Genomic DNA, 26,635 nt, shown 5'->3' on the forward strand with positions numbered 1-26,635 from the left:
ATTTTATTCACCATCCACAATTATTTTTAAAACACTTTCCAGAAAATGTTATTCGATGTATCACATCTACCAGGCGTCCAACGACGGTTATACATTTATTTTTGTTAAACGTGTTTTTAAAAAAATTTGATTAGTAGGTAAATTATATTTTAAAAACGGACTAATTTTTAAAAAATTAATTAATGTTTTGCCTAATTTAATGAAATACGTTTTTTTTTTAGTTATTAAACGTAGTGTACAGTGTAACCCCGCCGGTTGAAGAAACTATTTAAATACATCATAATATAAATACAGAGGTAAAAAATATTTTTAAATTCATCATACATTATATTAATATCCACATAAAATGATGTATTATCATATTTAACAGTATGACTTTTGTTATCAATTAAAAGTTTTAATAAAAAATGTAGTAGGTATAGTGTGTGAAAGACGTATAAATTATAACTAAAATTTTTATCTCTGGTTTTTACCATATTTTTAAGAATTTAAAATTATTCTGCGGAATCAATTAGTACCTACGTGAAATATTATTTTGAACGTATCTAGCACAGAGTAAGAATATACATATAGACACTACACAGTAACAGCCGTAATCAATATAGCCGACTTATTCGATGTATAGATACCTACATGTTTTTATAAACAAAATATTTCCGCGGAACCGATAAACACTATACTATTTTATGTCTGTATACATCGCGGTTGCAGTTTTACCACAGAATATATTACATATTTTAATCCATTCTGTGGTTCTAAACTTCTGGTAAATTTGGGACACACTGCCGTAGTAGTAAAATTATGCGTTTACATCGAGTTGCACTGGATGCAACTCGTAGATTATCGCAATGACGGTGTTATTCGATGTTTATTTTATATTAATTATAATATATTATAAATATAGTACAGTAGTCCCGCTGAGATTACGTTCCAATAAAGAACCATCTAACAATATGAACAAGGATGTTAGATTTTATTTTTTATTTAAAAAAATCGCAATATCGTTAGCATATATTTTCTACAATTAAATATTTACTTAGTTATTTTAGATTCTAAACGAAATGATAAATGTCTATTTTACTATGATGTGGTGTTTTTTTTGTGTGTGTAAACTGTACACCATAACTTGTCGAAATAATACTTCAATTTCAAACTTCAGTGGTGATTTCCGATGGCAAAGTAAATACTTAGTCAAAACTAAGAATTTTCCAGTAGTTTTCAATAGAATCAGGAAAAACAAAAAAAAAATGTGACAGAAAAACGGGAATTTTTACCCAAAACCAGTTTTCATCAAAATCATTTTTTTTTTTTTAAGTAGTATTGTAATTCAAAAACGAATCACTATAAATACTTGAATTTTTCACCAAATGTTTTATACTAGTATTTTCTATACGCATTTAAATTTTCAAAATATTAGGTAAAAGGTTTTATTTTTGAGCTATTTATAGACTGATATTTTCGATTTTTTTAAGTATTTTCTTATGAAATATCGATAAAAAAATTTCGAAAGTCCAAAATGGATTGAAAATCTAATACAAGGTTTCTTATATAGCTGGTGCTTATTGTAGTTAAAAAAAACCAAATATCGTTAGTTACAATTTCTTTTATAAGCGTTTTAAGTTCAAATTTTTACTAAATACATCAAAATTGCTAAATTTTGCTTATATAATTTTGTAGTTGTGAATTCATAAATATTTTTGTATTTATATCTCAAGTTTAAAAATTCAACACTAAATTTTCCTATTTTTTTTCTATAAAGAAAACAAGAAGCGTCATTATAGGAAAAAATTTTATGAACGTCTGATAAATCTCGCGTAACGATAACGATATATCCTCAAACGATTTTCAATATTTATTATTATTCAAAAAGTGTAAGTTGTAAATACTTGAAAATTTCACCAGTTATTAAGTTTGGCAATTCTTTATTTAATTTAATTTTCAAAATATTTCGCTTATTTTAAGGCTGTATATAGGAATTCGAAATACCATTCTTTTTGTATAGTTTTTTTTTCATAAATATCGATAAAATTTTTTTGACTCAGTAAAAATACTTGAAAATTCAATAGAAAGTTCCTCATGAGTTAGTGTTATAGTGATTCAAAAATTATAAGAATACATAGTCACAATTTTTTTATTAGCGTTTTAAGTTCAAATATTGACAGAGTTCGTCAAAATCATGTATGTTTGCAAATTATTTTGTTGTTAAAAATTTATAAAAAAATATTGTATAAATAACAGTAGCTAAGAGTTGAAAATTTAATACAAGATTGTCCATAAGTTTGGTTTATAATAATTATAAAAGAAGTTGAGCGTTGGGCAGTTAAAAAATATTTATCTTAAGTTTAAATTTTTAAGCGTAAAATAACGATTTAATATCAAATAATTTTAGATTTTTGTTATAGTTAAAAATTACTAGTTGTAGAAATTTGAAACATAAACCATCTTAATCACCATCAAATGAAAAATATATATCTTAGCCCCTAGACTGACAAATCATCTCCGTTCAGAATCATTTTTCGTATACCTATCATTGGATTAAAATTTAACACACGCATTACTATAGTATATTTACTTACTCTATGTCCGAGGACCACTCAATATACTTATCTACCTACTGTACAGCAAAGCGCCGTTACCCACTTGACTACCATTTTTTAATTCATACAACTAATTTATTAATTATCTATACATACATATTATATAGGAATACCTTATGTGGCTTATATGTAATATTTATGCCCTAGCAATAAAAATATGTTATCGAATTTAAATAATGCGGATTTATCGCAGATAACAAGAGATTACTGTATGTCAGGAGATTTGAGCACTCTATTTGAGCATATTTTCGTGTCCCCAATATGCAATTATGCAATATGCAATTATTGCATTCCCACGCCATCCACGATATTTATTCACAGCTGACGTTAAAACATATATGTAGTGATCGATTTTAAACTACACGTTGTATCAATAATTTAATTTTAGTAGCATGTATGCCTAAACATATTTTATAGTCTTTGATTTACAAACTCGATGACGAGATTTCTTGAGCCGTAACTTATACCTTAAGTATGTAAGTATATAGTATTCAATATTGTAGTATAAATATTGCGTGATTTTGTATAGATATTATTTATTTATATCATGTACTTACATCACGAATAATAAAAATTTATCCATTAAAATAAAAAGTTGCTATTAAATATTTGAATATATTAATAATAATAATTGTAATATACAGACAGTGTGTATCTCCTTCTAGACTAATGGTCGTCTATTATTCGACGAGGTGTATAACGCTATAATTGTGACCCATGACCCTCTTGGTGTCAGCACACGTTGAATTTGTACACTCGAAGATTAAGTGTCCAAAACATAATATCGCATATAATATTATAATTACATGTTGTATTTATAGTTGAGAAAGAAAAAAGAGAGAATGATCCGTTCAATCGATATATTCTCGTCCCGGAAACGGATACGTCGGTCGGCCGGCCGGCCGGATGACGGGCGTCTGAGGCCGAATCGATTGATCGTTCGCCAAAATGTAAAAGTGAATCAGAGACGGGAATACAAGATTAATAATGTCGATAGGTATATGCAGTAAGAGATCGTAGTATCTGAAGACTTCGTGTACTATCGGATCGAGATCGTTATGATGATAATAATAATAACAATGATTACAACGATAATATGGACATCGTGTACGACCTCGTCAGTTGTTTGCAGTGATGTCTGTACCACGACAAGATAACGAAAATTATTACTATAGCTATAGCTATCCGATATCCATATATGTTTATATATATATTATGTTCTGTGATGGGGTGAAAATTACTTGATGGACTTGGCAATGACCTGTTGTCGGCGGACGGTTGCGTTTTCAATCGATCTTCGAACGGTCAGGAGTATACCTCCAAATGCAAATATGGATAAATAAACCGCATCAACAGATGGTCTCTGCGCTTACTGCAGCAAACATTATGAAGATGGTAGAGGGGTAACGGAAGAGAATCAATGCGGAAATTGAGGAAAGACGATGATAATAATAATAACACCATGTGTCCTTAACATATTGACGTCGTTAATAATACTATTAGTGACCATGACGTGGCCACGGTGTATCTTATAAATGATTTTCCTCAGCAAGTGTACTGCAGACTGCAAAGTGGTTCTTATAAAAGAAAATATTCATAATATTGAAAAAATTATTTTGAAAATATGATTTTTGGACATTATTTGTTATAAAATAATAATTTTTAAGGAATTTACAATTTTCACTATTTTTTATCGTTATCAGTTTCCAAAAAAAAAAAAATGTTTAATATATTTATGTACATATAATTCGAATTTCAAATAACGAACATATATATAGTTGAATCAATTATATATAACCATTAACTATTCAATGTTTAATTGAGCAGATTTGAGTGACAAAAATAACTACTGATCCATTATATGTAAGTTCATCTACACTGTTCATTTAAACTTTAAATAATAAACCTATTTAAAACTAGGAAACATACCTATTTAAATGTTCTAAATAGATAAGAACAAAGTCTTTACTTAATACATTAATAATATCAGTATTATATCTTGAAAAATGCATTTAAAAATTATTTCTAACATTACCTACAATATAAATAAAAATCAATTTGTATTATTTAAATTATATAATTATACATATTATCATGGTTTCGATACAAGTCACAAAAATACAATGACGTATTTCATTTATTATATAATTTATATTTATATCTATTTACAATGCATGACGACAATTTCGTTTGTTAGGCTATTGTTTTTTTAGCCACTCGTTTATGATACATAATACAGTATAGGCAAAAATATTATAACTAGGTATGTATATAAATAAAATAATATGGTGAAAATGGATAATTCTTAATTTTTTTTTATTATTATTAAATGTTTTGTTTTATAATTTATAATATATACAAAATATGTCATGAAAAAATTTAAAATTCCAAAAAATGCAGTTTAAAGGTTTATGTTTAAAGTAAATTGACGGTTGAAACAGATTTGGTGCTATGGGAAGCAATATTTTATGGCATTAAGAAAAATATTCAATTTGCATTTAATCTGAGCTCTATTTATAAAGTTATAACTAATTTATAAATTTTTCAAAATTCAGTTCATTAATAATAATATTTATAATTTTTTCCAAAAAATATGAAAAACAAACATATTTTATACTTATTTGCTTGAATACATAAATAAATTATTTGATGAATTTAATTTATTTATTATAATTATATTTCCCTACAACATAATAATAAATTCATAACTAAAGAAAAAATGTCAGTGAATATGCTTATATTTTTTATAGTGTATCATCCAGTATAGTATTATATATAAGTACTTACAATGCGCATTATTAAAAAATATATTATTTCATCGAACCCGGAAACCGCTACCCAGTCAGTAGTGCGATTATTATAACTTTCGATTTTTTTCGATCTCATAACCTGGTTTCATATAACCAGAATATGGATTTGGTGAGGGGGAGTCTCCGCAAAATCTGGACACACCTCTGGCTTAAAAACAATAAAAATAAATATAATTAATCAATATTTTTGTTGTATAAAAATCTGTAACCGACTAAATTTGGATATTTACTTTGTTTTTAACGAAATACTACTGTGAAACGAGTTTTAGTATAATATCTAAAACTGAAAATTAGACGTGGGTATATTAGTATTATATTACTTATATTCTCTACCCCAGTGTATATTTTTTGTGAGTACGATTATACGCGATTATTATTTACGGTTATTCACTAATTTTAGTGATATTTTACTTTTTTATAAATGTATTTAAGTCAATGAATTATTTTAAAAGGTAATTTCGTGAATTGGCACCCCGTGGGTTTTTGTGATACAAAATTTTGGACACGTTCCGAAAAATTATCCAAAACAAGCCACTGTAAAAACACAGTTATTTTCTTTTTTTAAAATGTCAACGGATATCAGTTTTATTATCATTTGGCGACGTGTGCACTTTTCCGTAGAATGAAAACAGCCTCATAGTTGATTGTTCGAGGTACATAAATTATATTACGCGCGCGCACGGTCTGTTAAGTTTTTTTTGCATTTTACAAGGACGTACGGCGCGATTCGTGTATAATATTTCTAAAATTGATAAATTAACATAACGAATATCACCTCAAATATCATATTATTATAATATTATGTGGACAATTAATATTATAATACATAATATAGGTAGTACTTTATTGCCGCATTTACATAAACATACTGTCTCGGCTGTACACCTGCAACATACACAGCGTGTGAATTTATAGCTCCCGTGACTATAATATACTACTATATAATATTATTATTGTAGATATATAATATACCTACGTGTTATTATATTATCTAAACATTACATTATTATGTTCCAATATATGTGGTATTAAGACGTATTATAATATGTCTTTGGATTATGAAATGTGTATTCTCGATAAAAAAAATAATAATAAACAGCGTTGACGACCAAACGCGCATGCATTTTCAGTAGTATATTATGTTTTATAATTATAATATATTATGGAAAAGAGTTGAAACCCAATAAATTAATAATAATGTATCCAATATATGCGTTCGTCACGTACAATTGCAATTATACGCTTATTATAATATATTATTATTACCACACTTATTGGTTATAATATTATTAAACGTTTATTTAAGGCTTATAACTTATTTATAAGTATAAAAAATAATAATGAACTTTCTTATTAAAATATGTTATGGGTAGTGTTCATTCGAGTAATGTATAGGGATACGATTCGGACACACAGTGTCTCGCTGCCAATGGTGCTAATAGAAAATGTGATTAATGTAGTGACGATTGAAATCATTATACGAAGTTATCGCTTCTGTTCATATGCCAAGATCTGATTTACGATTTTCGGGGTCATAAATATTAATGATCTTCCATTCGAAATAAAAGTTATATTACACACCAACTAACGGACATTTCGACATGGTCATCTGAGCATAGCCATCAGAAAAAATTTTTTTTTAATTATATACATAAAAACAATTTTAACGTAAAGTCACTTTTCTTCTTTTTCATATAATGATTTTAATCTTGTTTTGATAAGACGATGTTTATTATTTGATATATTTTTAATCGTAGTAGGTACGTACGTATTTGATGCATATAAACTGGAATAATAATCTATTATCGTGCAATATAATCGTTGATCTCATTAATCATCACTCTACTGTATATCCACAGGGAAGTCATAGTGGACTGAGAAAGATCCAAAATTGAAATAGATCGCGACATACCCACTGCACGGACATAACAAACAAATTTCTAACTCAGATGCACGAGGAGTTTTCTTAAAATGATAGAACCCATGGAAAAGCACCTAAAAGATGTACGAAGATAAAAATGAAAACTCAGTTCTCTCTCGCCCTAATAAACTCTATGTATTATATAGAATTCCTACTATTAAGACGTGAACTCTATTGGTCAATTTGGAGATCTTTTGATTAGACACAGCTTGAGAGTAAGTACCTATATATAAAGACAACTTAATAAAATCTGATACTACTAATAAGAAAATTTCATAAGATGCGATTGTACCATGCTACAATCGATGCATCGATCAAAACCTGAAATACCTACTAAACTGCAGAAAAATGTCGAGCTTCCTATTCGAAATATGACTCATCGCGACAACACCAAACGTAATTGAAATTTTAATAGATTCTAGTGAGAAAAAATCTAAACAATCAATGTACCAAATCATTGAAAATAACTGTTACCTAAATCTTATACTGATTAATCTTATCTTACTAACTCTAGTAAATCTATTTAAACTATAAATTGTACGTATGACCCTTTGGCTTTTGCCGTATAATATATGTTTCTAACACTAATCTAAATTAGTGTTATATGGTTATTATACTATAAAGTACCGATAGGATTATACGTGCATAATATCTGCCAGTGTTTTCACCTAAAGCCTATACCTAATATTATATATTATTATAATAAAGAGTCGATTGGTTCGTTAGAATATCGCCAAGCGAACCAAGTCCATTAGTCACGCACTCGCGCGTGTTGGCCAAGGACGCAACGACGCAAGTTCAATATCGTTATGTACTTATCTTTTATATGTATATGCGTACATCATCAGTATATGTGTATATTTATATTTATAAATATAAATACTGTTTGTATATTATCACAATAATACAAATGATAATAATTATCATTATTCTAGAAAAATGAATATAAATAATATTACCGCTTGTTTATATGTATATGTATATATTTAATGCGATTGTTTCAAAATATTCTATAGTCGTATATAGATATATGTAAATACATAGGTAATAACAAATCTTAATATGTTTGTATAATATATAAATATAGGTATAGATATAATATTATGTTGTTCGACAACACTTAGTGTATTATAAATCGTAAACAACCACCGCAAAAGACGCATAATATAGTAGTTATGATGCGTATAATATAATAACAATAATAATAATGGCAATAAATTAAAAAAATAAAACTTACACCACAAATATTAAATATTAGATGTTTATTCGTTTTTAAAATGCACGTGGGTGTACAATAATTTTCTTTTCCACTAGAAATAATAACTACGTGTCTACGTGTTGCTCTCGTCTCTCCCCTATGGCCATATAACACATACCTATATACTATATAGTATATACACACTGACGAATATGCGTTGCAGTTTGAAGAGTTGAATCTATAATTCGATATTATTATAAATAGAATTTCTAATGGTTTATATTTAAGCTTTATTTAAGTAATTCGTTTTTTGTTATTTTATATTTTAAAAATTAATACCAAAGTGATTAGTGAAGATTTATATAAAGTCAGTAGAATATTGATAAACGATTTTGATGATGTTGTGTTGTGCCAAATTATTGATCGTGGACACACAAGTCGAGAATTTTCACTACTAACTGAAAATTTACATAGAGGTTTTTTTTTTCAAAACGACTTCAAATTGTTCGATATAATGAGAGTATCTTTTGTTCTGATAATTACACTGTTTGGTGTGATATACTCCGTAGTGACAGGTAACTTAAATAGTATTATATAAGGCCTTTATAGACGGTACCGCTTAGGTTCTTACGACAATAAAGGTTATACAGAAATTATATGCGTTGATTAACATAAGTCATAAACCTTACAGTGCGAGTTCAATAAAAAACTATTTATAGGTATCATGATCAAGCATTGTCTTTTTATTTTCACATTTTAGGGCACGTGTAACTCCCAATGAGTCCCCCACATACTTTCAAAGTTCCAAAAAACTAGTGTATAAAAGTCAATTTGTTTAATTCTCATATATAAATTATCAACTTTTTAGAATTTGTAACATCATTTTTAACAAGTTTTGGTTTCTCAATGAGGGATAAACTCCTCTCGCTTCATCCATTACCGCCCTGATTTTATTAGGACACTACCCGTAGTTTGTTTCTCTATCTTTTTTTTTTTTTTTGATTCTTTAAGTTTTAACATAATATTAGACTTAACTGGACAACCAAAAGAACACAATTTGATAAATTATTAATTATTATTATGCATGTTTGGTATACTATACACTCGACGATGATGACTATTTAGAATAACTATCGCGAGATCCTAAACTTATAAACGTGTTACACATTCAATTTAAATATAATATAGGCAATGTATACACCTACGTTATTTTCACTATGACCAGTGTGACGTCATTGGGAATGTACCCATGTGTGTGCACACATTACACGGAAACTTTCACTCAATCGCTCCAGTATAGTACAATATTATTGTGTTATACACTTATTATTTGTACACATTGTACGCATATACGAGCTCATTATGTATACCAATACGTACAACACGATGATGATGGACTACACTTTACAATGTGACATTACGACAACAATTATTGTGAATCGTTAAAAAACGGATTATAATACGAAAGGTTATACATTTACCAAATATATTTATATATTTCCGTTTCGCCGTCGACATGGGACAAGCAATAATGTGAGCAAACTCGTCGTCCGTTTTATAGGTGTACCTAGTGTACCTATATCCATAACCGTGCCATTAAGATTTAGCGTTCGGGGCAAAATTAAAAATATTAGTCCCCTAATATTCTAAAAAATATTTTTGGCACCCCTTAAACAGTTTAAACCATGCCCCAGGGCGCATGCCCCCTAGTCCTCTCCACGGCACGGCTCTGCCTATATATCTACTAATCACTAAAATTCCATCGCCTCTGGCCCGTGGGTAATTATTAGTTACGTAAAATATTATTATGAATAATAATGACGATATTAATTGATAATAAATAATAATATGCGCGTATTATAATATTGTAATAATTATTATTATCGTTTACGGACGTGAACCGAGATAATGATAAATATTATAATTTTCCCTTCGATGAGGTTATAATATGAGACTCTTATAATAACTATATAACATTACATTAAGTTATTTAATATTTTAGACGATATCCGTCGACACGATCGGCATCACTATCATTATGATTTAATAGAGATTTTCGTGAATATATAATGTTTGAGGACAACGCGTGTGCGTGTCACACTACGGGAAATAGAAATCCAAAGAAATTTACATTTGCCGCGTGCGCATTACAATTTACAATAATAGACGCGCGTATGACATAATCACCGCTGGCTTGCACTTCCGTCCACTGCGTATCATAATATATTTATATCGCGTAACGGTTTGTATTTTCGCGCGCAAACACATATCGGTGTATCACTTCCGGAAATCGTGTGGAAATCTGCTTATAATAGTTTTATTTCCGCGCAGAAATCATTGCGCGGGTGTGGAACAACAAACCGATCGGTTTCCGTTATCGATGACTGTACTATTGTATACCTAACTCTTGAATTGCCCGTTTGTGACAATTTCCAAATTCAATTTGGTAAAAATTAGGCGATTAGGCTTTCAGTCAACCCAGAAATACGTATTCATAAAAATAACATGTAGGTGCTTATACTATACAAATTAAAGTATAGACTATATATATAGCTATTGCCTATTAATTTATTACTTATTATTATAGGTAAAGTCAATAATATGCATGATTATCACCATTTTTTTTTAGATTCCTAGTAGATTTATATTAATGTATTGATTTTACAATATGTTTTAAAGGTTGTGAATAGTTTCATGGTATAATTAGACAATATCTTAAATCTAAGAATTCAACACACGATCATAAATAGCTCAAAAAGATTCAAAATTTTGTCAGGTATACTTATATAAAATGCCGATGATAAAAACTTAGTGAAAATTGCTAATATCTTTAATTATTTATTATTTTAGAATATTTGCACAACTATAGATACTAAATCTAAACTGGTTTTAAGTAAGAAATTTAGTTTTTCCTTAACTTTTTATTTGTTATTCCCTATTATTTTTAAAAATATTAATAAATTTGTATTTTAACCACTCAAAAGTACGAACTAGATTTTCTACCAGAATCCATTCTCAAAGTTTAAGATCGAAGCATGTATATTGTACAATGACTACAACGGTTCAAATCACTCGAATTTTACATCGCGAATTTCAATGTCAAGGTGTCAATTTATATTACCACGAAGCTCACTGAATCAATATCGCTACTATTAATAAATAATAATAACACCAATCTTAAACGTTAATCGTATATGATATATTATAACGAACGCCATTCTACCGGAAGAAAACACCGAGACCGTAAGAAATAATATTTATTATATCACATAGTTTCTTTAGGTACTTGTATTATAATTTATTATAATTATTTGAGCGTAATGTTACGCGTATTGTAATACAGCATCAGCTATATCAGTAGGTATTTATACACGAATGCGTTGTCTCTCGGTTTCAAGGCATCGATGTGAAACCGAATAACGTTACATATCTTATCTTGATGAGTAATAGTAATAAGTGAAAACTATAAAAGCAACAACATTTAAATACCTTCATACAATGTTATACGCGGGTGTTGAAAGTGAAAAATAAAAATTGAACATAAACGTTTTGGTTGTATAATAGATACAAGCACACGTCAAGCGCGCGACTCCAGTTATAATTATGAATAATGATATTATACGCAATATAACTTATTTTATTTATATTTGGTTGGTTTTTAGGAAATAAAAATAATAACATTATAGTATAAAAAAAGCAAATGAATAAATAAATACATTTTAATTTCATATGATTTACCGATTTACGTGTGATGCTTGAAATACTTACACGATTTTTTAACGTTATGTTATCACGCATTCATACGTAATACATATACTATAGTGATCCACTATTATACATCAATAACCTAACTGTAATCCTATAACATATTTTATATTCACGGTGATGTGCCAAAGTTCAGAAATAATTGCTTGACTCCAAATCTATTCGATTTATTGCTTCGCCATGACCATCAATCAAAAGTTACAATCCTCAATTTTGTTTTTAAAATATTTGATTTGCCGAATCATATGAAGTTGAGCATATTTTTTTGTTTTTGTTTTTTATAATTTTAATGTGTGATAAAATTGAATCTTGCGCGTGAGAATACTCGTTAATAATAAAATAATAATATTTTTTGTTATGCAGACTGTACTCAAATATTGTCCGAAATATTGCACCACAACGTTTTGTACATTTCCAGTAATATGTATTATTTTCATCACGTTTTGAAAACAATTTCTTATCAAACATAAGCTTATAGTTATTAACAATAAGTAATTATACTTAGCGGCATGTATTTTTGAACGTTTTAATATTTAATATCAGATATTAAAAATAAAATTGTTTACACCCAAATTATAAAACATTATATATATAAAAAACACATCAGTAGTATCTATATAATATTATAACCTCCAAACATATCAAGTAAACTGATAGGTGACAGCAGACGTGTCAAAACATGTCTCTAAGTATACTCTCAGTAAAACACGTAGTCTTTAAATTTCCCACCTATACTATTACGCTCGAACAAAATCAAACACCAACATAATTTCATCCAAAGAAGCATTCGGTTTCAGATGAAAATCATCAAGAATTATAAATTTCCTCAAGATAACTGATCTCACAGCTAACATATTACTATAGAACAATAACGCACCAAAGATACCTTTATCATCACAATAATATTGTATCATATTAATTATCTGGAAAATGCTCAAAATTTTCCAAAACTTTCAATTATCGTTAGTTAATGATTTATTTATTTAATTGTTTATTTACATATATATTAACTAATCTAGGCAACATTCAACAAGATAACATAAGTTAAAAAGTAAACAATGCAACGATCGAATTATATTAAAAAAAGCTAACAATGAAATAAGTGCATACGTGATGAAGTAGCCAGAGAGCTTAGATAAAACTATAATTAATCAACTTAACAAACAATGTAAGTGTTTAAAGTTTTTATCAAATAATAATAAAAAAAAAAATTATAAGATTGAGTAAAATCCAATTATTAAAACGTGATCACATAGAATATATAATATATTTTTTTAGTTTTTCCACAATTTTCAACATAGGTATTAGGTACGTACAATCTTTCGAACATTTGAGATTCGAATGCATACTATGCTATTCATACCCTGATCGATCTAATATTCTATACTGTTTGTAACAAATTGAACAAAACACATAATGCTGCAGTCTGCAGATTACGTCTTCGAGTTTAAGTTTAAGTTTATATGACTTAAATATGATGTTCAGCATTGTATCAAAGTTTATGATGGAACGGTGACAGAAGCCCAGAAATGAGTTAACGTCAAAATAGGACACAAATTTGAAATCGTAACCAATTATATAATTATGTAAGTATACTTAATTGTTTGTCATAAAAAGATGTCTGTTTCGTAATACAACATATAGATAAGGTATTATGAAGAGCTATAATTGTATGCTACTGTCCTACTGATATCGGGTCAAGTGCAATCGTACGTAAACATTTTGAGCCTAGTGCAATCAATTCGTTGTAGTCAATTTCATCAAAAAACCTGTATAGTATAATCAGTTGCACGGTGTGCTGCTACTTACCATTTTATAGTGTCAAAATCAATTTGTATACGTCTTATTATGATCATTTTTAGTTGTAAATTGGGAAATAATTTTAGTCACAACAGTTACGTGAATAAAATTATTATATTATTGTTGTTGTTTTGAATTTTCATTTTATGCTACACGAATAAAACGTATCATATTCAAATAGACATAAAAAAAAGATACTTGATAATAATTACGCATTTATGAATTTTCTTAAAGAGCTCTGAGCTCGACAAAAACGTATCAAATAACTCAATTAAATCATGACATTTTATAAATCAATAATATGACAATATTTTATGATGATGTAAATTAAAGTAAATTACTACGTGCCGTTCAACCACTATAATAAATACTTGACATTTTAAGCTTAAACACATCCTACTCGATGCATAAATGTTGTAAAAAAAAGTGGCGTATGAATGTATGATTTAATATTTTATTTCTGCGGAAGTTATAAAAATACTATCCGAGCTGTGTTGATTATTAACGATCGAGAAAAGATTTTTTAGGACGTGCGTAATTAATAATTATTGCTAAATGCTGCACTTATTCGACCAAAGTAAAAGGTAAACAATGTCACATAATATGCGCAATAAGTAACATTTATATTTTTTTTTTCACACAAGATTTAAATAACGTCTATACCATCGAGATGTGTGTGCTAATATTCTAATATTCTATATAATATATTTTTTAAACAAAAACATTATCATAATTTAATAACTTATCTATATGTTGTTTAAATAAACAGAAATCTGCTATTAAAATGGATCAAATAAAATGTAATTATGAGAACTGATATTACGATCACAACTAAATTAATCCTTACCTGTGCGATCTTTTCTAATAAAGTGTTTTATAAGATTATATACTTATTAATGAGTAAATAAATTTAAGATAATTAATTAAATGCCTGCAACGTATATCATATTATCATAGCCTACTGCATAGCACAAAATCGATTCATCTTATATAAGACTGAACAACATTATACAACCAATAATGGATTTGTTTACCCTGATTTTGATTATTGGGTTTATTCATTAATTCATTAATTCATTGTTGACTTTATATGTGTCGAGAAATTGTTGTCACTATCTCGAGTAGGAAATGATTAAAATGTTTGCGATACAATACAATATAATATTATGTAGTTTCTTCAATGTTAATACGAATTATCGACCACTTTATATACATTGCAGTTATAATATCTACGTACTACGTAATATCGTCCTTGCTCGAATTAGCAAATTCGTCAGAATATACTTTATGTATAGGTATAGCTCGTAAGTCGTAGCTATATAAATATAAATATCACATATTTTTAAGTCCACATAATATTATAATATAATTATTATACAGCGATAAGATTGCGATATTGCTATATCGGTGGTAAAGCTATTAGTCACCGTGAATAGTGTTGGCCTAGGGCTTGTCCCATAACCACTTTAAGTGGCAGCTGCAGGCCGTAAACAAAACATAAACAATGGTTTATGATTATTTTTTATTATAGAGATTTTGCCATATTTTTCGAGAGAAAAAGAAACATACAGACCATATAGCGTTTACTATGTACGTCACGGGATTACGATCTCTCGTCGTAACTAATATTATTTTTAACGATTTAAACTTAAAATATTACGCAAAAGCACAATGTATATGTTATTAATAATATACATGTATTATAGTCGTGTGTAAGTACACGTCTTATACGCGTTATCTCGTTACGCGTTGGTACATAGATTTTTTTTTTGTTAATTAAGATTTTTACTCGTTATAATCAAAATCGTTTTAATCGTTTATTTTTATACTCATAATATATTATATTTGATTACTTTACCAACTTAACCAAACACGTATGATGTGCATGTGTATATATACATACATATACACTATATATAATGTATATTACCTACCTATACATCAGTAATAAATGTTATACTTATAATTATTATACATATTTATATCGTTTTTTTTTCATAATCAAAATACTAATTTTTATGTAACGTCGTAGATAAAAGGTGAAAAAAACTTAACGAAAATTATACAGGAAACGTTTATACAACATACATATATCTAAACACCTAATACATATAATATATATATATAGAGAGAGAGAGAGAGTATATATTAAACCACTTTTAATGTAATTTAAATTATTATTCTTTAGAACATATACAAAGCGCTATTACACGCATACTTACAGACGTTATGACCATATTATTATTATATTATATGCATTATAACCTAACCTAACCTGAGCATAACCTCAGATATTATTGTATCACTTATATTATAATACGCAGACACCCACTCGAGTAAAATATGGTAATCTAATGTTTTATTCACTTTATATACTTAGCGGCGTTATCAAAGTTTGTCTAAGTACAATATTTAGTTATGTAGGTACCAAAGATGAGATCGGCTACCACTGGTATAATAATAAGGCAAAAATAAATGTAGTGTTACTAAACCAGGTCAAAAAAAAAAAAAAATAGGAATTATATAAATATCAAAAGTGAAATATTTTACGAGTCAGTACCTACAACCTATAAAACTAGTTCATAGTTCATAAACTTTTTAATAGCATAATTTTAGAATTATAATATAATATAAAATATATATATATATATTATATGTAATATGTATATCTATAAACGGCTTTATCCTAATAGACAGAAAACGAATGTTGAACATGAACTATAATAAATAGGGACTTGGAATTTTTATAGTAACTTCGTTTCATAATTAAGTGTACACTAAGAAAAGATTTTGTAAAATTCGAAAAATCGAAAATTCGGGCTCAACCAATAAAGATTTGTTAGAAAAACGATTATTATTTTATGTGTATTAAGTTGCCAATGGTTAAACAAAATAAAATTGCTATATTATAATTGGATAGACCCACGCTCAGCCTTTATTTGTATTAATATTTCGCATTTTATTAAATGCATTGAGTTTGACAAAATATTCAAAATTATAATATATATATATATTTTTTTTAAGATTTAAGCATCGTTACACCGAGTATTAAAATATAACGAATCGAATAAAATTTGAATCATATAAGAGGTATCATTTTAATGGGCAACGAAATGTACTAGAACAGCTTGTATAATCATATAATAATAGTATTATTTCAAACAGAATTGAGCGTGTGTAATTATCCAAAACCATGCAATCTTAAATATTTTTGATATTTTTGATTAAACTTATTTTACATAATTTAAATCTACTACAGCAAATCATTAATCATAATATCATATGGTATGAACAAAAGAGAATTATAAATTGATATTCCATGATCTTATCAAAAGCTAAAAAAGAAAATTTTTTTTTTTTAGTGAGTGCATTAAGTGCATTAGCATATGGTACCATTGCTGTGCGTCAACAAACAATAATGATACAAGACTAAATTACGAGTAAAATATTATACACATATGCCATGTGAATACTTGGGAAATGTAAAATACCTTCATTTGCAAGCATGGAAAACCAGATACAGGACCCTGAGCGATAATTGTGGGAAGACAATGGGGTAATCATTTTAATTTATATACTAAACAAATATTTATCTCTTAGATTTTTAAATATAATACCATAATATAAAATACAAGTATAGTAATAAATTTAAAATTACTATAGTCCATCCACTTATACCTTTTGTTTAATTAATATTTAGAGATGGAGGAATAAACTAGTATATATATAAATATATAATTAAAATATTATATATTTATAAAAAATATCCCGGATCCAAGTAATTTATTGAATTAAAAAATGTATAAACTGTTTAATAGTTACATTATCTGTAAATCGATCATTATCCTATAAATGTCTGTGTCAATTTACATACATAATTAAATTATTTGATTAGTTATAGGATATTATTTTCCTCGTGAATAAATATTTTTTTTATATATATTTATATTATATAAATATAATTATGTCGTTCGAATCGGTTGGATTGCTCTCGGACGGAATTACCGGCAGAAAGTATAAACGTTGAATGAAAACCATGTACCTATGTCTACATCATAATATACCTTACACACATAAATACAAAAAAAGATTGCATATCATCAGTTTTTAGTTCGACACAAAATAAAAATAACTTAAACTCATACAACGATAAATATATAATAGTTGTCGGTGTAGATGTCGCGTATAATATATTAGTATTTTATAAATACCATTATATTGTTGGACGTTGGTACACATTTGTAAAAGTGCCGGAACTGCGAGCGCACACGTTAATTTACTCGTTAATTTATATATCATATACCTACACAATATATAGTTCGACATGCACAATATATTAAATATTATAAAATAACTAAACGTAGAACAGTTAGGTAGACACCTCTCAAAACCGTGTTGCATAACGACTGCGACGATTTAGGTTTCGCATATATATTATAATAGAATAATAATGTATATTATAATAATATCTGTACCGCAATACACATTTATTATACACGCCATCAAACAAGCCTCCAACGCCTCCAACATTAATGGGTATGGGGTATAAAATTCCTCGCCAGATCTTAAAAACTCAGACTAAACATCATATTCATCATTAATATAAAATAGGTAGCCCGCGGTACATATTGATGTTGTGTTTATTTAAATGACTGAATAAGACAACTATTTTTTTTAGACTTATAATAATTTACCTTTACAAGCTTATTACAGCTATGTCCTAGAAATTTTGTTGATAACATTTCGTTATACAAGAATTCCATCGACGTAGCAATAGTCATTTATCATTAATCATTGTATAATATTATAATAAAATGTATCTAAAGGTATATTATACAAATAATGCTAATATGCTATTAATATCAATACGTAACCTGGCTGGTACCTAAATCGGTAAGACTAGAACCTTAATTTCTAAAAAAATAAACTAAGAAAACGCTCTATGAAAAATACATTATTACAGTAAAAATTTAAAATAACATACTTTTCAAATGCATTAAAAACTATAAATACCTATAGGAAAATATTATTAAGTAAATATACAAAATCTTATAAAATTAACCCACTGTGCATTTTAGGTTACAGAACGTTGTAGCGATGTCTAATTTAAGTTTCAATGCTAACATCGCACCTCAACGTTACCAAAACATCATATTAAATGTAATATATGTTTGTACAAAATATAATATATATTATATTAGCTAATTATTTAGTATTAGAATTAAATAATTTGTTGATGATTATATAATATATTGAATATTGATTGATTGTTTTTTTATGAATATAGGTTAATTGCAGAACTCGGCAATTGTTAAAATATTAAAGTGGTGCATAAGAATTTAACTTGAAAATTGTTAAGTATTATGTTATATTTTATTATGTAACAATTGTATAATCACTAAAAAAATGTTGTAACTACACAAGGATAACTGTTACCCGGTAGTCGGCACTCGGAACTTATAAAATGATTTTTTGGAATGCCAGCGGGTAATGCACTTCTATTAAAATATTAAGTACCTAGGATCTACCTATATAGATAGATATTTATAATCCAGCTTGTTGGGCGTTGGCACCTATGAAATTTAAAATGCAGGATTAGGCAAATTTGAATTTTTTGCGTTGACATATTTAAATAATATCAGATATGAAATTCCATAAGCTTTGACTCTTGAGATAACATTTATTAAATTTAAATTTAAGTATAAAAATGTAAAAATCACCCTATAATCTAAAAGTTTTAAAAATTACAAAATATATCCACCCAATATTGCATAAAACAAATTTTTACACAAAAATAAACATATAAATATAGTCGTATAATATAGTCGAACTATAACACTAAAAAAATTTAAAGCCCTGAACTACTTTTATTATAAAATCTTGTTATCGTCTCTCTTAATAAATTGACTTATTACTAGTGGGGGCACTTTATGGAGATTCTTGCAATAGTAAAACTCATTAATTACTTGTAAAGTAAAGTACATTACTTAAATGGAAATATTCTTTTTGTAAGGTGGAGTATATTAAGTGTCACATACCCACGCGATTCTATAACATATTTGTCTAAAACCTCGTTTGTCTCTGAATAGACTTTGTTAATAATTATTTCAGTAAAAAACTATCGAAATTTAGTTTGTATTGACAATAATAAGTAAAATTTTTTTTCATAATCCATATAATATTATAATCTAGCGCAAGGCTTGAATAAAAATCTTGATTCATTCATATATGTAGAGTCAAAAAATGTTGTTTGTGTTTTAGTATTTCAATCTAAATTCTCAAATAAAAAAAAGAGAAATTGCAAGAGGTACTTACAGAAGAAGTCTGAAGTAGTGTACCTACTACCTACATCATTCATTTATAGAAATGCATATCAGTTTATATAGCTATGTAAGTATATATTTTGTATTGTTACTATAGTATTTTATTTTATTATTAGTGTTCAATAATATGGTAGTAGGTTGAATTAATTTTTACCGAAATATTATTACATACAATTAGAATAAAACTATTCTACCTATGCACCTAATAATTTGAATTCAATTTACGCGTTGACGGAGTCATTTGTCAAAATCAAAAAATCGACAGGCTCTCTATATGCGACAAACCAGTAGTATTAATTATTATTATTATCAGCTGTTGCTATATTACCAACGACCACTTTTTTGCGTTTGTAATTTATTACAGAGAAGAGGTCGAATAGTGTTGTATATCGTATACTTCACTTGTACCCCAACGTCCGAAAACCACTAAATCCTGTGACCGTCGTGGCCGGTAACAGGTTTCCAACAGTTTTTACGTTTTAATGTAACACAATTTTTTTTTCCACTCGTCCGATAAATAATATTATTATGTTATATTATGAAAATACGTTTTTTATTTGTGTGTGAAGTTTTCATCTCGTTTCGTTATCGGATTAAGAAGCGAACACGTTTTGACATGATCGTTGTGTCCAATGTCGTCATTATATTATTACGCACGTTTCTATCTTGTCTCTTATTATCGATGTTGTTTTCCATTCGGGTGTCTCTGCCTACCTTAAGCTGCTCAATACGTTTTACATGGCGAGACGAGAATGACCACACCCGTGAAGTGGTCATATTGAGTGTTCGTTTTCGTCTGAAATCGGCACAAAAACGCAAAACTATATTTTATAATCAGTCATATTATAACATACATAAATAATAACATAAAATTGATACAAGAATCATATACTTTTAATGTGCTAATTAATAGTACGATCAAAAATATTATGTGAGATTGAGGCAGAGTGGGTAGACACGGGACTATCTAACTATTGTCTAATATATTAATAAACTTATTAAACCAATGTCACACGTGCTAATGGAGAAAACTGCGATTACAACAATCAGTCGTAACACCAGTTAGTATAATAATCTAAATTATTATTTTTGAAGGATACGGTCCAACCGTAACAGTCGTATCATCACTTGAAAGTTTTAAAATCTGTTAAACTTTTGCATTGTACAAACATATTATTTTAATGAATAAAATACATTATCATATTATATTATGTTGATTATAAAAATCTGCAACATATTAGTGTTCATATTTTTAAATGTTAAAAAAAATTTAATACATCAAATCTACTTAAATAAACATAAATAAAAATGGACGGATGTTATTAATTATTATTGTTCATATTATTTTTGATTTTTAAACTAAACAAGGTTTTCATTCATTTTCATTTGATTTTTTTTTAATTATGTATTTAATGTCTATAAATATGTATATTATAGTCGAATGCACCCCAAAAACTTCAAGATTTCCTAAAAGCTCTCTAATAATATTAGTATTGGCCTGCAGTATATTAGTATATACTATTTAGAATATTTGGCATCTATATAACGCTCGAACTGTGTTCCTTTAACATATCATTATTATTGAATATATCATTAATTTCGTCCACTATTGGCTAGCACGTGTTAAATACATAGAATTAATAGTAGTGATATATTATAAACAATATGTTATTTTATTTCCTAAGTTTATTTGGCCATGCTATTATGGTATGTGTAATATATTATTATCATTTGGTTTTCGATAAATAGCAATTTTTATTAAACTAAGTAACTAATTAAAAGATATAATAATAATAATATTGAGATTTTTTAGTTTTTTAAACATAAAAAAACAAGTTAAGTATTTTTTTTTTTTTTTTCATAACATAAATAATCATGTTATAGAATGTTATTATTTATTGTGGTTTATGTTCTAAAGAATTACATTTTGAGATTTTTTTTCTTGTCGCAAATAAGCAATACAACAAACGTATGTGTATCTTTAGTAGTAAGGAGTAATTTTAGCAAAATCAGTCGTGTTTACTTCCATTTTAAGTAAAATAGGTATTTAATTTATTTTTAAGGACATTTATTTTAAAGTTAAAATTTAGACAATATTAAGTATTTTAAATTTTAAACGAAATATTATAAGAGCTTAAGTTTTTATTGTAATTCAAAAATATTTTCATGGGAATTTGAAACTTTTAGGCTAGATATTTTATAATACTTTATACACACAATGACATTTTTAAATACAAAATTTTCAGCAAAAAATAATTTAACCTATACTGTAATATACTAATAGTAAAACAATAATAAAACTTTATGTAATATAAATATTATATCATCAAATATTCTTATAAGAATAATATATATAATACATAGGTTGATTGACTGTTCTCGCTCGTTTTTCGTATGGAATTTTATTATTTTATTTATTATTGAATTCAAATCAACCATGTAAATTACAGTGACTTACTCAATGACGACTACCTACTCACCTATTGTATAACTGAGCGACTACGTCCCCCTCATTTATAAACGTTTGATTGAGTTATAAAAAAATACATTTTAAATTTCAAGTTCTTGTAAAACATCTGCAGTGAGTTCTAAATTTTAAAGTATTAAATAATGATATAACATTATCATGTTATATTTTTTAAACTTTACTTTACCTTGTCCCTGTCGCATAGGTACAATTCTGTCGTTTTACATGAGCTCTAAGTAAAATAATTTAAGTACAGCTTATAATTCAACATTAATTTCCTACTTTATTAATTATTGATCTCAAAAAAAAAAAACAATGTTCAAATTTCAATTTTCTTAAACTATATTAATGCAGTTAAAAGTATTTGTATTATTTTATTTTTGATCACTATATTGTAATATTATTGTATAGATTTACTTATTTCAAAAATGCTAAAATTTGTTGACTGTTTTAAAGCTATATTATGTTAAAAACTGGTATGGGTAATTCGTTTTACTGTGAAACATTTTTTATAAAGTACTTGTACTTATATTTATTTACCTAGTTTAAAACTTTCACGGTTAACTGTTGCTAAAGGGACTTCATCTATACAAAAAAAGTTTTATTATTGATTTTTTTCCTACGTCTAGTGGAAAACGTCTGAAGGAAATAACTTCCGGTTCCGAGCGTTCCAGCCAATAGGATTGTGTAATACCAACAATACCATTCCTGCATGTAATCGTTGAAATTATTTCTTTGATTAAAACGGAAAACACACTCAACAGACCGATACATTTCTTGCAGTCGCTGGCCGAAATAATTATTGTTGCTCGACTCCTAACAACATGAAATCATAAGCCATATAAAATATTCGTCACAGTAAAATTGGCACAGGTTTGTGAATATTTATTACGTGGATTAAAACAAAAATAAACAACTGTTTATGATTACAGTAAATTAACAAAATGACAAATAAAACCATATGTGTAAGAAATAAGAATACATATGGTTGCATAATAATTATATCATACTTGTAACTTTAAAGTAATAGATAGGTAAGGATGGACGTAGGTTTAACATTAATCGTAGTCTACAGGGCAAAAATATTTATAATTACCGTAAAGAGGTAGATACATACAGTAGCGTAGCCAGGGGGGGGGGTTAAGAAGCTATAGCTCCTCTCTACATTGACCTTATTTTTCATATTGTTTTAAAAAATTTAAAAAATTTTAAATATTTAAATTTAATTATGGAAATTTTTACACAAATTTTAATTATTTAATTAATCTATTTCTTGTTATTAGTTGTGTAATAGAATATTTGAGTTAAAAAAGTATTAATAAAAGTGTTTAGACCTCTCTATATAAAAATCCTGGCTACGCCTTTGGTATATCTAATAAAATAGAATATAAATTATATTACTTGTCTAGTACGAGAAATTAAAATTGACACATGATCATATTATTTTATTGATGTGTTTATTTTTCATTCTAAATATTGCCTACAATCTAGTGGACAAGTTTATAGTACAGCAACAGGTTAAACTCAAGTTTGCTAGATAGCGCTGGCTGTAACACATTACATACTGCGTATAATAAAATACAATTAAAATTAATTATCATAATAAAATTCTTAAAATACAAATTAAATGGTTGAAAATTTAAAATTTAAAAATTGTGTTTGTTCAATTTAGTTAGGTTTTCCAAAATTAATTAATTTACTGTATACTTAAAATATGAGTTGAATATGAAAAAAAATTTTGGCCCATGGGGGGATCGAACCCACGACCTTCGCGTTATTAGCACGACGCTCTAACCAACTGAGCTAATGGGCCAAGATGAGTAATATAAAAATTTTAAATGCTTTTACGAACTCGTGTTTCCAAAATAGTCTTAAAAAATATTATTTACTTTTACAATTTTAAATATTCAAACAAGCAACAGGAACGAATCCGGCAGAGGAGTTAAGAACTCTCGCCTTTCTCAGTCATATTATTTCTCCAATTTTTTTATGAATTCAACGAATTATCCTGATATTATGATTATATTTAAAATTTTACTTCGTTGCTTTATAATAATTTAAGGCTGTGAATTTATAGGAAAGTGCATTTTTTTTTTATTATTGTAAGTACATAATGTGAATTATTTAATAACGAATCCATTTATGAACTATTATTTTGCATTTTTTGACGTTTTTATTTTTTTAGATCAATTTTTTTCTATTTGTTGGTCATATTTTCCTTTTTTAGTTAATTTTCCGGTATTTTTAAGTAAATTTCACCAATTATTAACATCTCTGAAACCTTTTTTAATGTTATACACAATTAAAAAAAAATGTTTAACGTGATATTCAAATTCAATCAACATTTTTATTATTATTTATTTTTTTTATTATTAAATAAGCACATTTTTATGCATGTACAATTAATGTACAATGTAATGTAGGTACTAATATATAATATCCTATAATATCAATGTAAGTATAAAAATTAAATTAAAAACCATTTTAAATGCATTTTATACTATAAATAATTTTTAGCATTTTAAGTGCATATTCTATTGCATATTTTTGACATTTTTAATGCAATTTTTTTAAGTTTTTTAGTGGAACAACCAACAGCTCTAATAATAATTAATAATATATTTATTACATTGATTTTCTGACCATTTTAATAATTACTGTTTGCGACTTGTACTGATTATTCATAATACAACAGTTGTAGCAGTGCATGGATACAATTTTGAGGAGACTTAACTTTTGTGTATGCAACTATGAAATTGAGTGAATTTATGAATTTGACTTCATAAGGTAATTCATTTTAACTACTAAAAAGGGGGGATCAAGTGGTTAACGCTCTGCTGTATAGTAGGTATCGAGTGGACCTCGGACCTAAAGTAGGTAACTATAATATAAAATGAATGGATTAAATTTGAATACTTTGAAAATTTCAGTTGGCTATAAATAGCTCGAAAAAATCCAGAATTTTTTGAAAATTTAACTATATAATATATATGTATAGATAACACTACTTTTTTTCAGTTTTGAATCGACGACATCATGGGAACTGCTTTCGCATTACTTCCACGATGCATAAATAATACTACTATAAACATTTGGTAAGTATTTACAGTGATTGTTTTTGAATTACAACTAGGTATATAAAAAAAAATCGATTTTGTCAAAAACTGATTATGCGTACCTATAAATTCCTATTTCCGCTTCACTTTTTGTGGTTTTCCCGATTTTTCTGAAAACTGCTGGAAACTTCGTACTCTTGACCTGTATAATACACCAAGGATATTCACTTTGCCATCGAAACCACCTCTGATGTTTTAAATTGAAGCATTATTTCGACCAATTATGGTGTAAGCACACAAAAAAAAAAAATCATTGAAAAATCAATACATTCCTCACTCCGTTCAGAATTTAAAATTAATATACCTACCTAGTACCTAGTATTTTATAGTTTCTTATAATAATATATTACGTTTTAGGTAACGAAAATTTGTGGAAAATCGTTGTTCAGCAATAATTCATCTACCGCGGTATAATGTTTCGACGTCTTAATTTAAATGCTAAATCGAAAACGCGCGGTAAACGTACGACACACCACCAAAAACGGAACCCAACGAAAAGAGTCGACTGATGGCTGCAACATCCAATTATTATAATACCTACTTAAATCAATAGTGACTTACGGGCAAACGGCAACAGGTAATACGCATATCATACTATCTTATTATTATTATTATTATTGTTGTACGTACCTATATTA

At 27.3% G+C, this 26,635-nt stretch overlaps 1 long non-coding RNA gene and 1 other non-coding gene across 2 annotated transcripts; one reads left to right on the plus strand and one right to left on the minus strand.

Annotated features, from left to right (window-relative positions):
* On the plus strand, window positions 1–26,554 carry LOC126551408 (uncharacterized). The gene is made up of 9 exons (XR_007605306.1): window positions 1–137; window positions 222–296; window positions 7,267–7,543; window positions 17,454–17,647; window positions 19,379–19,578; window positions 20,353–20,481; window positions 23,511–23,754; window positions 25,900–25,976; window positions 26,355–26,554. It is a non-coding gene; the product is annotated as an uncharacterized LOC126551408 (long non-coding RNA).
* Trnai-aau (transfer RNA isoleucine (anticodon AAU)) lies at window positions 24,621–24,694 on the minus strand. The gene has a single exon. It is a non-coding gene; the product is annotated as a tRNA-Ile (tRNA).
* Window positions 26,555–26,635: the final 81 nt, after the last annotated feature.

This window comes from Aphis gossypii, chromosome 3 (genome assembly GCF_020184175.1).
Source record: "Aphis gossypii isolate Hap1 chromosome 3, ASM2018417v2, whole genome shotgun sequence".
NCBI classification, from domain to species: Eukaryota; Metazoa; Arthropoda; class Insecta; order Hemiptera; family Aphididae; genus Aphis; species Aphis gossypii.